The sequence below is a fragment of the Gobio gobio genome (assembly GCF_949357685.1).
Source record: "Gobio gobio genome assembly, chromosome: 16".
Classification (NCBI taxonomy): domain Eukaryota; kingdom Metazoa; phylum Chordata; class Actinopteri; order Cypriniformes; family Gobionidae; genus Gobio; species Gobio gobio.
In genome coordinates this window covers 38,981,215-38,994,383 of record NC_137109.1, presented here as the reverse complement: position 1 = coordinate 38,994,383, position 13,169 = coordinate 38,981,215, and the positions used below count along the sequence as shown (strand labels likewise).

The window sequence follows — 13,169 nt, the reverse complement described above, 5'->3', positions numbered from 1 at the left end:
TTTTAAAGAATAGTTCGTACACACAGAGAAAAAGGTTCAAAATTGTACCTTTAGGGATACAACAGCTTTTCGCTGGGGCAGTACCCTTAAAAGGACATCGTTGTACATTTTTACCACGAAAAAATTTCAAAATAGAGCCTTGAGGTACATATTTGTACTCTATAATCTATAAATCCAATATTTTGATTCCATAAGTCATTGTGAGACTTTGAGGACACTGTCTAGGACCAACAAAAATGTGCTTGATGAGCCCTAAAGGGTAACCCTCTCGAGTCGGGGGTCGCGCCGGCGCAGTCTGCTCTCTTTTTTTCTTATCAGTGCCAAAGAGACTCAAATAACTCTAGGCAAATACACCCTGGAGTCAAAAGTCTTGTGGACACGTATCTATTGTGTGTTTTGAGGCCTTAATTTTAAAACAATTTTTTTTTGTTTTCTCAAAAACCATGCATAAATATTTTTCTCTCAAAAATACAAACATGTACATACATGTTGCTCTCATATTATGGTAGCCCAGTTTGTGCTGAATACAGTGTAATTACACTTTTGCCATTAATGTGTTTATAAGCAACTGAAAAAAAAACACAAATGTCAGAGCATGTCAAAACTTCTAAAGGGCCCCAAAACAGCTCAGACTCCTAGGGGTTAAAGGAATAGAGTGCCCTCAAATACAATAACACCTCTGTCAGTTACATTTGAACTGAAAACAGCTCAATGTAAAGAAACCAGTGTAAAACAGAAGATGAACAGAATTGTCTTAGTTCTGGTTCAGTATAGAGCCAGAAATCTGCAACCTAAATCTAAACAAAGAACTAATTCAACTTTTATGTGGGTTCTAACACCCAATTTCAAGTGGGGAGACTATTGAACTTACATTTGTGCTCAGGGCAGATCTTTCTTTCAATAGGTGTAGCTCCCTACAGTATAACTTCTCTTTGTACAAAAAGCCCTGCTGTGAGAGTCGGAGGCAAAGTGAACACATTTGTCTTTATTGGAAGTCCTAAACAATGAGAATTAATGACTTCAGGATGCCGGTCGACCACCACTCAAAATGATGAAGCCATAAGTGTATTTTCCTCACGGTTGCTCAAGTTAATATAATTCATCAAGTTAATGTGTTACGTAAAATGCTTTAAAAAAAAGGATAAACACACAGCAGCAGCTGAACTGGCAGAGGGAGTGAGAGATAGAAAGATGCAGAGTGCAAACAACACACAACTAACCTCTTAAAGCTAATAGTCAACACTTGAACGCTGGGCAAAGCCTGGTCCGCCAACACATGTGCCACACAATTCTCCTTCCATCCAATTTCTTAAATGCATTGTGATAGTACAATTTGGAGTGGAGGGCCTCTTATGAACATTGTGACTTTCTTAGTGCTTCTTGAGAAATACATTTTCAAGATACAGGAAGTAAAGGAAAGCACTTTCCACTAATGAGGTACACTGTTGTGCTCTTATGAGTTCTACTAAAGCAGTAGAGGTACAAATCCTGTGTTTTTATTGTGAGAACTATTATATATTTTATGCATAATCAAATGCCTGGCCCCTTGTTTTATCAAAAATGTTAAATCATACAACAGTGTCATAATCTGCTGATATTATATTCATATATACATGCACAACTGTTAATACAAAAACATATAATATATAAGAAAAAAATTATCTGCGTCCAACTGTTGTTCCCAAACAATTTAATTTGGGCTACATTTTCAACACTGTCCAATTCTATTCTGGTGTAGTTATAATTTTCTAATTTTATACATATATTTAATTAATTTTATATATAAAATCAACTATATCCCAATATCCCAACTTTTGTCAACAGGGCGGCAATACAAGTACAAAAGAATCGTACAAAAGAATACGAGTAGAAAATAAATCTGCTTCTGAGGTTAAGCACTAGATTATTGGATCAGGAAAATGCCAAAAGTGTTACTGTCCTAAAAACATCTAAAAATAAAGATACAGGTGAAAGGAAAACCAGAATCCTTGTCTAATGCTATAGCATGAGTGGTTATGCTTATATTTCCCGAAGGTAGCATAAAAGCTGTTGGTAATTACAGACAGTAACAAAGCCAGCCGGCATATCCAATACTTGAGAAAATCTAAAAAAACTAAGAGGAAACAGATGCCTTCTGTTCTCAGCGTGAATACATTTGGAGTGTCAGCAGGAAGCAACTGCAAGTGTGTGTATAGCCCGTGTGGTCTTGGTAAGGCTGGGGCCATGTGGGAAGTTGAAGTGTGTATTGTGAGGTCAGTGTGCGCACACTCACTTGCTGAAGAGGTTTAGTCATAAATGTGGGCTAGACTATATTTGGAATATTTCAGGGGTGTATGATCACCACACTTACTTTAACCAGCAGGGGTGAAAGCACAAGAAACTGACAACCTCCCTACGTCCCTGAACAAAATAGTAGAGACCTGATTTGAGTGCAGTTAGATTTTGGAAAGTTAGTTTCTGATAATGCAGCCTGTCGTAAAAAGCCCCCCTCCCCCATCCCCCCATCTTGTAGGGTATGCAGTTCAATTTCCAAAGGAATGAAATGCAAAAATAATGAAACTAGAGCATCAGACATTAATGTTGTTTCAAAGCAACATCTCTCAAGGTTGTACCATGAAAACAAAGCACTTGTTCCATCTCTCTCCCGCACACACACCCTTTCCTCAAGACTAAAATGAGAAACAGCCAGTTAGAGATATCCAATCCCATCCAGAGCCATTATCACTGGTATAAGTGCAAATTTTCAAAGCTCATAATCAAATGAAAGAAGCAGCGTACCAGCTTTTCCGTCTCTTCATCCTGCCCGAGCAGTGCCTTTGACAAGCTCTCACTAATCCCAGTTGGAATCCAGCTCAAACACATCTGCTAAGACTTCTCTTCTTTTCTCTCCTCCCCACTCCCTCCCGCTTACCCTCTCGCTTGCCTTCTCTCCCTCCCTCTTTCAACCCAAACAGACAGAATAGTCAACAAAAACATGACCTTTACCCTTTAGTCAATACCACTTAAACACCTAATTGATCTGAAAGAATGTTTCAAATCTTAGATGTATTTGCGGTGAGCCTCTAAGCATTAGGAGTCAATGGCCTTCTTATATTCAGGATGTCAGGCTGAAGTGCGTGAGTGTCTTGTTCATCTTTTTTATGCATGTTGCTGGCATTAGAGACACTCTCTCTCTGCATATCAATCACTTATAGAGAGATTAGCATTTCATTCGAGAGCCATTAAGGTAAAATAAATAAATAAATAAGTTAAATGTCTTCAATTATAGTCCATCACATCCATGAGACAGCTGCTTTTTAATGATCCATGAATAATATATATTAATTGTAACAGTAATCCTAGATACCTGTGTGGAGTAAATAATCAGGTTTTATGTATTATCATGAGGACACCTCTACAGTTTGGATAACGGCAGCAAAACCAGGCCTATGATATAATATTTTGATCTGTTATGGTTTTTGGAGAGTTTGTTCTTTGTCAAATGGAAGTGAAACAGGCACATGATTGTAAAATCGGATTTCTGTGCTGAGATGACAATGACAGATGAATCGTCCTATTCTCTAATGATGTCTCATGTGATTGCTCTGCATAAATTTGTGGTTGATATGTAACAGCAGATAGATTACTGTATTTTTTCTAATGAGGGTTACTGAGATAATCAACTTGGATGAACTCTAGTTCCGAATCATGCGGTATAATAAGGGCTGTCACAGTAGTTTGTTTTCATTCGTCGTGTCTGTCATCACTTAAAGGGATAGTTTACCCAAAAAATGGTCATTATTTACTCACCCTAAAGTTGTTCCAAAACTGTATGAGTTTCTTTCTTCTGTTGAACACTAAAGAATATATATGTGATCCGTGCTGGCAAAAGGAGTCGGAATGCGCACGGGATAATTTCGAGCCACAGGCAAACATCTAAAAGTATGTTTATTTGTGCGTTTTCTGAGAGGAGTACCTTTCCTTTGTCCATGAAAACGATCTTACTCACGCTGACTGACAGATCCGACGCGTACACACAAAGACGTCTCAGACAGTGCGCAATCCCGATATACATATACACAGAATTATAGTCTTTCAAAATATCTGTCATTGCAAGTATTCACGCACACATTCTCAGTTATGTCTTGAACGTTTGATTAACTGTTGGGGAAAAAACATCTGATGTGTAACAGTTTTGATTTGTGTGGTACAGTAGGTCTTAATATGGTCTGTTTCATTAATGTTACCGTAAAACTTCAAATAATAGCCCGGGCTTCTATTTACCCAAATCACCGAACTGCACCGGCTTGTATTTGAAACAGGCGTCTATAAGAGACAGGCCTTTAATAGGGCTCGGGCGTCTGACGTCATTACTTGGCGTGGCGGCCATGTTGATGGCCTCCTTTACTTCTACTCGGACTACTACGCACTGTTTATAGACGTACTCCCTCTCAGTCGTGTGTCTTAATTTGATTAATTTGGCGTCGAAAATGGATTAACTTTCCACCGCTTTCCTGCTTGGAGGCGCAACCACGGAGACCAAGTATCCGAGGTAAAAAAGAGTCGTCGGCTTTCACAAAAGGACGCTATCAGCTGGATGCAAGAGATGTGGGGAGTACAAGAAAAAATGCCCACCTCCGAATTCACGTGTAAAGGGTGATTGGAACCGTCCGCATCAAGTACACTATTTTGTCAGATAAAGTAACGATTCACATGGTTTTGCCAAGCAAGGACGAAGACATGACATTCCTCTATAAGATTGTGTCTGTATGTTGTAACTTACTCTGACAAACATGAGCCCTAGCGTTGTGCTGAAATAAATGTGCATTAAATACAGCCATAAGTGTCTGTTGCATCCATACCCACAATCTTCACAATAAATATACTTAAATCAGTATAATGTGCAAAAGCAAGAAGTGTCACGCAATCGCAATAACCGTATAATGTGCAAAAGAAAGAAGTGTCACACAATCGCAATAACCGTATAATGTGCAAAAGAAAGAAGTGTCACACCATCGCAATAACCGTATAATGTGCAAAAGCAAGAAGTGTCACACAATCAGATATTTTTCAGTGTTTATTTGCAAGTAGTGCAACCTGAGAACACAGAACGATGCAGAATGCTTCAAGGTAAAAGGTTAACGTTACATAGGCTTCATGATCTGCAGCTGCTGAACCCATCCATTTGTGAACTGCAAATTTCATATGAATCCAAACCGTTAATAGTTCCAATTTTGTCCATATACCGGTCCCTGGCTTCCCTATTTAACGTATCCCGGTAAATTCCACATCCTTTTCGGGATTTTAACATAGTTTTTCTTTCTCCCAACTCTGCTTCTCCTCGTTCGATTTGCTGTATGTTTACATTCGCGAGGCCATCAACATGGCCGCCACGTCCCAGAATGCAACGCAGCGCCCGAGCCCTATTTAGTGTTGAGATGTTCAAGCATGACGGTAGGAGGTTACCACATTATATTACGTTTTATTTATAATTAATTCGAATGTGTTTAACAAATCTTTTAATGTAAGAAATGTCTTAGATTATTGGCAGCACAAAAAACGAAACGATGTGACAGCAATGGGCAGAACAATATAAGTTACCGCTAAAATCCATTGAGCGTATGAACTTGTTGCCCGAAACACATCAAAAAGAAAGAATGAAGGCTACCCTGTAAAACAACTGCAATCATGTGATAGAAAATTACTATATTCATCACGATAATCATCCCCGCGATTCTCAATTACAAGTTCATGGGCGAATTCCTCCTCCTCGTCGATTTCCTCCACTTCTCCCTCTCCAGCCTCCGCTAACTCTGCCTGCCTTGCTCGCACTAACAGCTCCGCCCAGATGCGCACGGCTCTCCCTCTTGGAAACAATGGATAAGGTGATCCTCGCTTCCATCAGAAGCTACTGTCAGGCCACATACCTAAGGATAACATCCCGAAGTTAATGAAATATATATCCTCCTTCTCCCTCGCACACACAAACACACGCGCACGTCTGCGCGCAAGCATTAAAGGAATTTTTCAGCCGCTCCGTATCCAGCTTTACCCACGCTTGAAATTTGACAACTGTCAGCTTAAATGTCAAATTATACTTTTCTCCATGGTGGTATTGATAGAATTAAGAAAAACTGAAGACTGAAAGTTCTTTAACCTCTTTGTTATGCTGATAGTGATGAGTCGTTCATGAACGGTTCCGTCTGTCACGTGAAATCTAATCAAAACATTGAACAGATGATCTGACGGGTTTGAGAAGATCAAATACAGCCCGATACTAAAAAACAGACCCGGCGTCTATTTGAGACAGGCCTTTATTTACCCAAACCTGTTGTCGCACCAGGCGTTTAAACGAGACAGGCGTCTATTTGGGACTCGGCTATTATTTGAAGTTTTACGGTAATCATACAATTGATCTATCGGTAAGCCCCTCCCCTCGAACGCAGATGAGCCAATGGCAGTTGAGTATTAGTTGCGCTGGGACCGGAACTCTGACATCTTTAGGTTTCAGCGCCATAGAGATGCATTGGAAAATCCAAAGCTCTCAGTGGTTTGATGCTGTTTATGCTACAAAAATGGCAAAACGATATGCCTGAGGTACTGTAATACTGATTCCAGGTATCCTGAGAAGATTTTCTGGTGGTCACACTCTCATTAAGTTACGATTAAAGTTAGTGATTCCCTGCTAACATACAAACTGAAATAACGAACTGTTCTCATGTCATGTAACGTTAACAGTGTAGGTCAAAAACACATAAACGAAGGTCTGCATTTCAGTACCTCTCCATATTAAACTGGTTAAATGTACATTAATTTAATCTTACCCTGCGGTACATGACCAGTGTTGATGTACAGTGTAGCAATCGTGACGACCATAACATGAGGCTTCTCCCGTTTGCATTGTGATCTGTAAATCCTAGCTTCCAAATTAATCTCCCACATTTATTTTAAAATCTTTTATATATTTAAGTCCCACTTGAATGCTCCTCGACGAGAGGTGATCCTTCTGTGCCACAGAATTTTTGTATATGTTTTTTATATTTCTGTGAGTTTAGATATGTTTAAGGTCTACATTATCTGTCTTACTAAGGAGGACTCCTATTTTGATGGGTATTATAGTCTACAGGTAGTGAAAGTACTCGCAGTTTATCGGAGTTGTTTCTAACGTTTACAGTTTATTAGCACCGCTGAAAAGGTCTGTATATGTTTATTTACTGTTAGTAACGTTAGTTGTATGAGTGTTTTTGTATAATTTGCTGTGTATGTTAATGATAATGCAACGGAGAGAGAGTTTGTGAATGAGACGTTAATGCGCACTTAAAATCTTACGATGTAATAAACTTCATAAACCATCAGTAAAGTTTGGCCATCATTCAGACAGGGTCCGCTACATTCTGTGTCCAAAAACAACTTGGGATAAGGTTTTCACACTGACAGCTGTCATTGTAAGACTATTAGCAACTCTGTTTGTTTGCCCGAGTTAGCAACAGTAACTAAGGGGGGCAGGGCTTACCAATAGGTCAATTGTGGTATCATCAGTTGAATATATATTTTTCCTATAGATATTTGGTTTTGACGTGATGTGTGTCAAATTTGGTGTTATTACCAGAGATTTTAAGGTATGGACACTAGGAGATTTTGATTTGGAACCTTCAGAAAACTTTAATTAAATTTTTCAAAAAATGTTTTAATATTGTGACTTATTTTGCCATCATATTGCACACATATTTTGAAGATAACCAGACAGTCGACGGTTGCCATTGACTTGCATAGTATATTTTTTTCCTAATATGGAAGTCAATGACTACAGTCAAATGTCTGGTTATACTGACATTCTTTAAAATATCTTCTTTTGTGTTCAACAACAGCATAAAAAAAGTCATACAAGTTTGGAACAACTTAAGGGTAAGTAAGTGAAGTGTCGACAAAGTTTAATTTTTTGGGTCACAAAAGTACTCTGCAATAAGTCAATATATTACGGCCAGTAGCTTTAGTACAGCATGTGAAGGAAAACCTGTACCTGTCACAACAAATCCAGTGCTGGTGTGGTAAGCACACAGGCTTGCTTTTTATCTGCCATCTGTTGGCACTTTATTGACAAGGAACTTGCCCAATATCGCCACAGTAGTGCAGAGAAACACTCTGCTGAGTGTTCAGCATGGCTGTGAAAAGCTGCAATATTAATGCTGTTTTCAGTAACACAGTGTTCGAAAATAATGTGTCCATGGCAGACATACAGTATTACTGAGCTACTGCAAAATTCTGAATTAAAGAATTGAATTCAAATGACTTTATTCGCATGACAGACTTAACATATTTCCAAAACATTAGAGGAAGGATATAAAAACAACAATAAACATCAACAATATAGAATACAATGTTATTTACTGTTATTAAAGACATCTGTCTTTATATATTAATTGGAATTTTAATATATATATATATATATATATATATATATATATATATATATATATATATATATATATATATATATATATATATATATATATATATATATATATATATATATATATATATATATATATATATATATATTATTATTATTATTATTATTATTATTACTATTATTATTATTATTTTTTACAATTTATTATTGTAATTTGAATCAGTAAATCTATCTATCTGGCCTATAAACCTTCAATGCTTTCCCCCTAAAACTTTGAAACAAACTGTCTTTTTATTTAAATTAATTTTAATTAATTTAAATCCCACTTCCTTACATTCAACTTCAAACTGCACTTCTGCATTCTGATTGCTACCTCCATTCAAATTCAATTTAAAATTCATGTATTAAATTAAACTGGAATTTGGAATTAAATAAAATTGGAATTTAAAAGGCATTGGTAAATCAGTTCTGAATGGCATATAACCATGTTCAGTAATGCAGCTCTACGATCACATGTTCCTGTGCCACAAACCCGTTAAAAATCAGTGTTCTCACAATATGGTCATTACTCCCTTGTGTCTTTAAAAAAACAAAAAACAAGTAGATTAAAAACAACCACTCTTTTTGAAAAGTGCCTTATTGATAAGACTGAATGACCCCTGGTCCCATGGGAGCCTGATAACCCTTAAGATGGACCACACATGGCTAATTCTCTCTGCTACTTTATAAGCAATGAGTTAATGAACCCATCAGAGGCTGAATGCATGAGCTCCTCCAATTCTTTTCCATATTTTATGTCTCTATCTTATTAGGTGGCAAGGAAGAGTCTCTCAAGGGAACCGGGTCCTATTTGCTGTCCAGGAGATTGATTAGTTATTGATTATACCACAGTTTGGAGACTGAAATGAAAACATATGTGAAAGGGAGATTATGGGCTGAATTTCCAGATTGCTGATCCTTGTCTTTGTAACTGTTTGATCAATATGGCAATATTCCCAAGTTAATGCACCATGACAACCAGTGTGCCTATGATTATGACTGGAAATGGTATCTAAAGCAATAGACTAGGAGAACAAAGCCACATTATTACCATGCTTTAAAAGGATAGTCAACCTAAAATAAAAGTTACTTCATTTACACACCCTCATGTTGTCTCAAACCTGTATGCTTTTCTTTCTTTTGTGGAACCAACCAACTGACCAACCAACCAACCAACCAACAAACAAACAACAAAAACAGTTTCCATTGACTTCCATTGTATGGACAAGCAAATGAGGGTGACATGTTGACAGAATTTTCATTTTTGTGTGTTCCTGTAATAGTCCAAAACCTGGACATTATCCAGTGGCATAGTATATATTGGAGGGGAAACACCCCTTCCACGAATCACCTTTTTCATCTCTCTCTCTCTCTCTCTCTCTCTCTCTCTCTCTCTCTCTCTCTCTCTCTCTCTCTCTCTCTCTCTCTCTCTCTCTCTCTCTCTCTCTCTCTCTCTCTCTCTATATATATATTGCAGTAAAGACGACTGTGATATTTAACTGATCTTGTTCAATCTTTCTACAGCACCATACAGCATTAATAATGAAAGGTCACTTGGATGAAGAGAAATTCTAAGTAATATAGAAGAACATCTAAACCCAAACATGGCAGTACTCGTCTTGCAAGAGAACATTTGATGATTTCAGAAGTTATTAAATGCATAATCCATTCAAATTTGTCATGTATTCACACAAAATAAGAAATTCTGAATAGTTTTTACCCATACAATGAACATCAATTGGGTCCGAAACAACATTAATCCCCATTGTATTCTACAATGCATAAAGGTTAGGAATGACAGGAAGAATAAATTATATTTTTGTTTGTTCGTTTTGGTTGAACTATCCCTTTAGGATGCCATTTATTGTAATGGTATCCACCCATACTTAGCGGAGTCATTTAGTTAGCTTTCACCTATCTCAACTCTAATAGGCAAGCTCTAAGCATACACAATTACAACATATGCCCCAAGCTCATTCCTTTAAACTGGCCAAAATGGTAACATAGTGGCTCTATATGCGCATAACATGATTTTGTGTCATTATAAAACAGTGACATTTTTCCATCTGAAGATGTTATCTCTCGGTTTTTGTGATAATCTGTGTTCCCTATTGCTCTTTTTATGTCTCTGCACTGTTCTTACTCAGAAATTATCCTCAAATATTTTTATTTTTGTTGGCCTAATTCTTATGCATGCCTCTGGGTTCTTAAGCGCATTCACATCTCTGTATATTTTATGTGAGAGAGTGAGTGAAGGAGAGAAAATTCAATATTTGGCAAAACAACAGGAAGTATGAAAATTAGAGAAGTGATTGTGAGCATTTAGAGAGACAGCACAGCAACAGCACAAATAGGTCAAGAATTAAGTGCGCTTTCTTCTGTACGTCACGAATCATAAATCTGTTCATAGTCGGTGTCCTTGTATACTTCACATTCTCTGCTATGCACCATGGAAATATGAATTCTCCAGCCCTCTTGAGAATGTTTTAATGCCGCATTTTAACCCACAGTGAATAATGAGCGAACAAAGTTTCAGCAGTCTTGATCACAGTGGAGAAGCCACTCTGCATCCATCTTTCAACTCTACATATCAGAAAGAAACATGTTTAACCCTCAGCTGGTGGGTTGCTTTGTTAAGAGGGTTACATGCTGAGATTTAGAGTCTCAAACAGTCAAATATATTGGTGCACATGTGAAGAACCTAGGTGGGTGTTGGGTCTGTGGCTGAAAGATAAGGTGGAAGAATGGGTTTTCCAGCAAACAAGCCAGTTAACAAGCCTTCTATCTCAGTCATTACCCATGGCACATTAGCGATTTCTCTTTCCTTTTCTGGCCATGCCTACTTTACTTATTGACTCCTGCACTGGCTCAATTAGATGGACCTGATAGGGTATGCTCTTCTCAGGAGTGAACTAAATGACAACTTTCAGCTTGCAACAAGGAAAGCCATGGATTTTTAAATGAAATGGATCACATTGACAGACAAGATGGATAAAGACAACACAATGAGATAAGTGAGGGAGAGATTTGTGCCGCTCTTCACCATCTACCTTCATCCATTGCGTCTTTACCACCACATTTCTTGTCACAGAGCCACAGCTTGTAAATGTTGGGGAGATAAACTTTTCCATAACCCTTAAATGCATTGTTTTACTGTCAATCCACTTTATCCTCCAAATGATTCCCATTTTTAGCTACTCCTGGATTCAGACAGAAATATATCCCTTACCGACCCTCATTTAGGAAACTGTCTTTCCAAGTACGAGCTAAATTCAAACTCTTACAATGCAGCAAGCTCATCAGCATGCTTATAATGACAGTCGTTCATGTCACAGCCTGTCAAAATAAGTTCAAATGACACAATTGAATGTCTATGGGTTTTCTTTTCCAAATTCTCTGCCATTGTCAGAAAGTACTCCTGTCAGTATGAAACTCATAATTGCCCGGTTTGGGACCCTCACTGCTACAGGATACACAGCCATAAAAACCAATTCACAGAGGACAACGGTTGCCTTGGGGGCCCTTGTTTGTGGAAACTGTGTAGTTTCACCCCTGTTTTAACTCAAGAATAGTGATTTACAGAGTCCAAATAACACATTTTCCTCATTTCTTAGCTACTTAGGAGCTTTACTTTGTCCATTTAGGATCTAGCCAGCTCAAATCGTCAATTCATTAACAATTCTACCTTAAGTGTTGAACTTGAAACTGAAGGACTCTCTTCAGGTGTGATCAGGGCTGGTCACTTCCCAACAGAGACTCTCAAATTGCTTTATTAAAGGACCTTAAGGTCCAGTGGTCTAATTACAGTCCAGATGGCTGGTACGCATAGAGTTAGTGATATCCCACAGCCCAACCCGTACTTATGTTTAATTAGCATTCTACTTTTAAGGGCAACAGAGGTGTTGTGCTGTGCTGAGGATGCTTTGTAAAATATTAAATAAAGTAATTGTCAACAGTAGATTCAAACTTCAAACTGAAATGAAAAACAAACAAAAAAAAAGAAGAAGCCCATGTACAAACAAACAAACAAACAAACAAGCAAACAAACAAACACATATATATATATATATATATATATATATATATATATATATATATATATATATATATATATATATATATATATATATATATATATATATATATATATATATATATATATATATATATATATATATATATATATATATAAATATATAGTGTAAATAAATAAATAAATCCATCCATCCATCCATCCATCCATCCATCCATCCATCCATCCATCCATCCATCCATCCATCCATCCATCCATCCATCCATCCATCCATCCATCCATCCATCCATCCATCCATCCATCCATCCATCCATCCATCCATCCATCCATCCATCCATCCATCCATCCTATAAATAACCAAATGTATTTATTTATGTAATTAATATTGTATGCTTCAGCTGCATCATTGTCCTGGTCCACATTTTAAAGCATCATTACTACTACTACTACAACTACTACTACTACTACAACTACTACTACTACTACTACTAGGCTACTACTTTCTGATCCTGCTGTTCACCGCATCCACTGGGGCTTGAATAATTAATATATTAATACTCAAAAACAGTCTATCAAATGTCATTGTGTATTGTGTACTAAGTATTAAGGTCTCTGTGTTCAGGTGCCACGTTACTTCTATTATGTAGATATAGTATCTTCACAATATCTATTGTTTTATTTACTTTGATGTTTCTAAGTAAATCATAA

General features: G+C 37.3%; 1 protein-coding gene across 4 annotated transcripts in view; it reads right to left on the bottom strand.

The window, feature by feature from the left end:
• The window catches only part of lingo2 (leucine rich repeat and Ig domain containing 2), a 380,872-nt gene that overhangs the window by 25,326 nt on the left and 342,377 nt on the right, over positions 1-13,169 (bottom strand). Inside the window, exon 1 of one of the 4 annotated variants that reach the window (XM_079838708.1) lies at positions 2,779-2,843. The exons of the other annotated variants lie outside the window; for them this stretch is intronic. The gene's annotated coding sequence lies outside the window, so the exon portion shown is untranslated. Of the gene's footprint in view, positions 1-2,778; positions 2,844-13,169 lie in introns of those variants that run through there. 4 annotated transcript variants of the gene reach the window in all.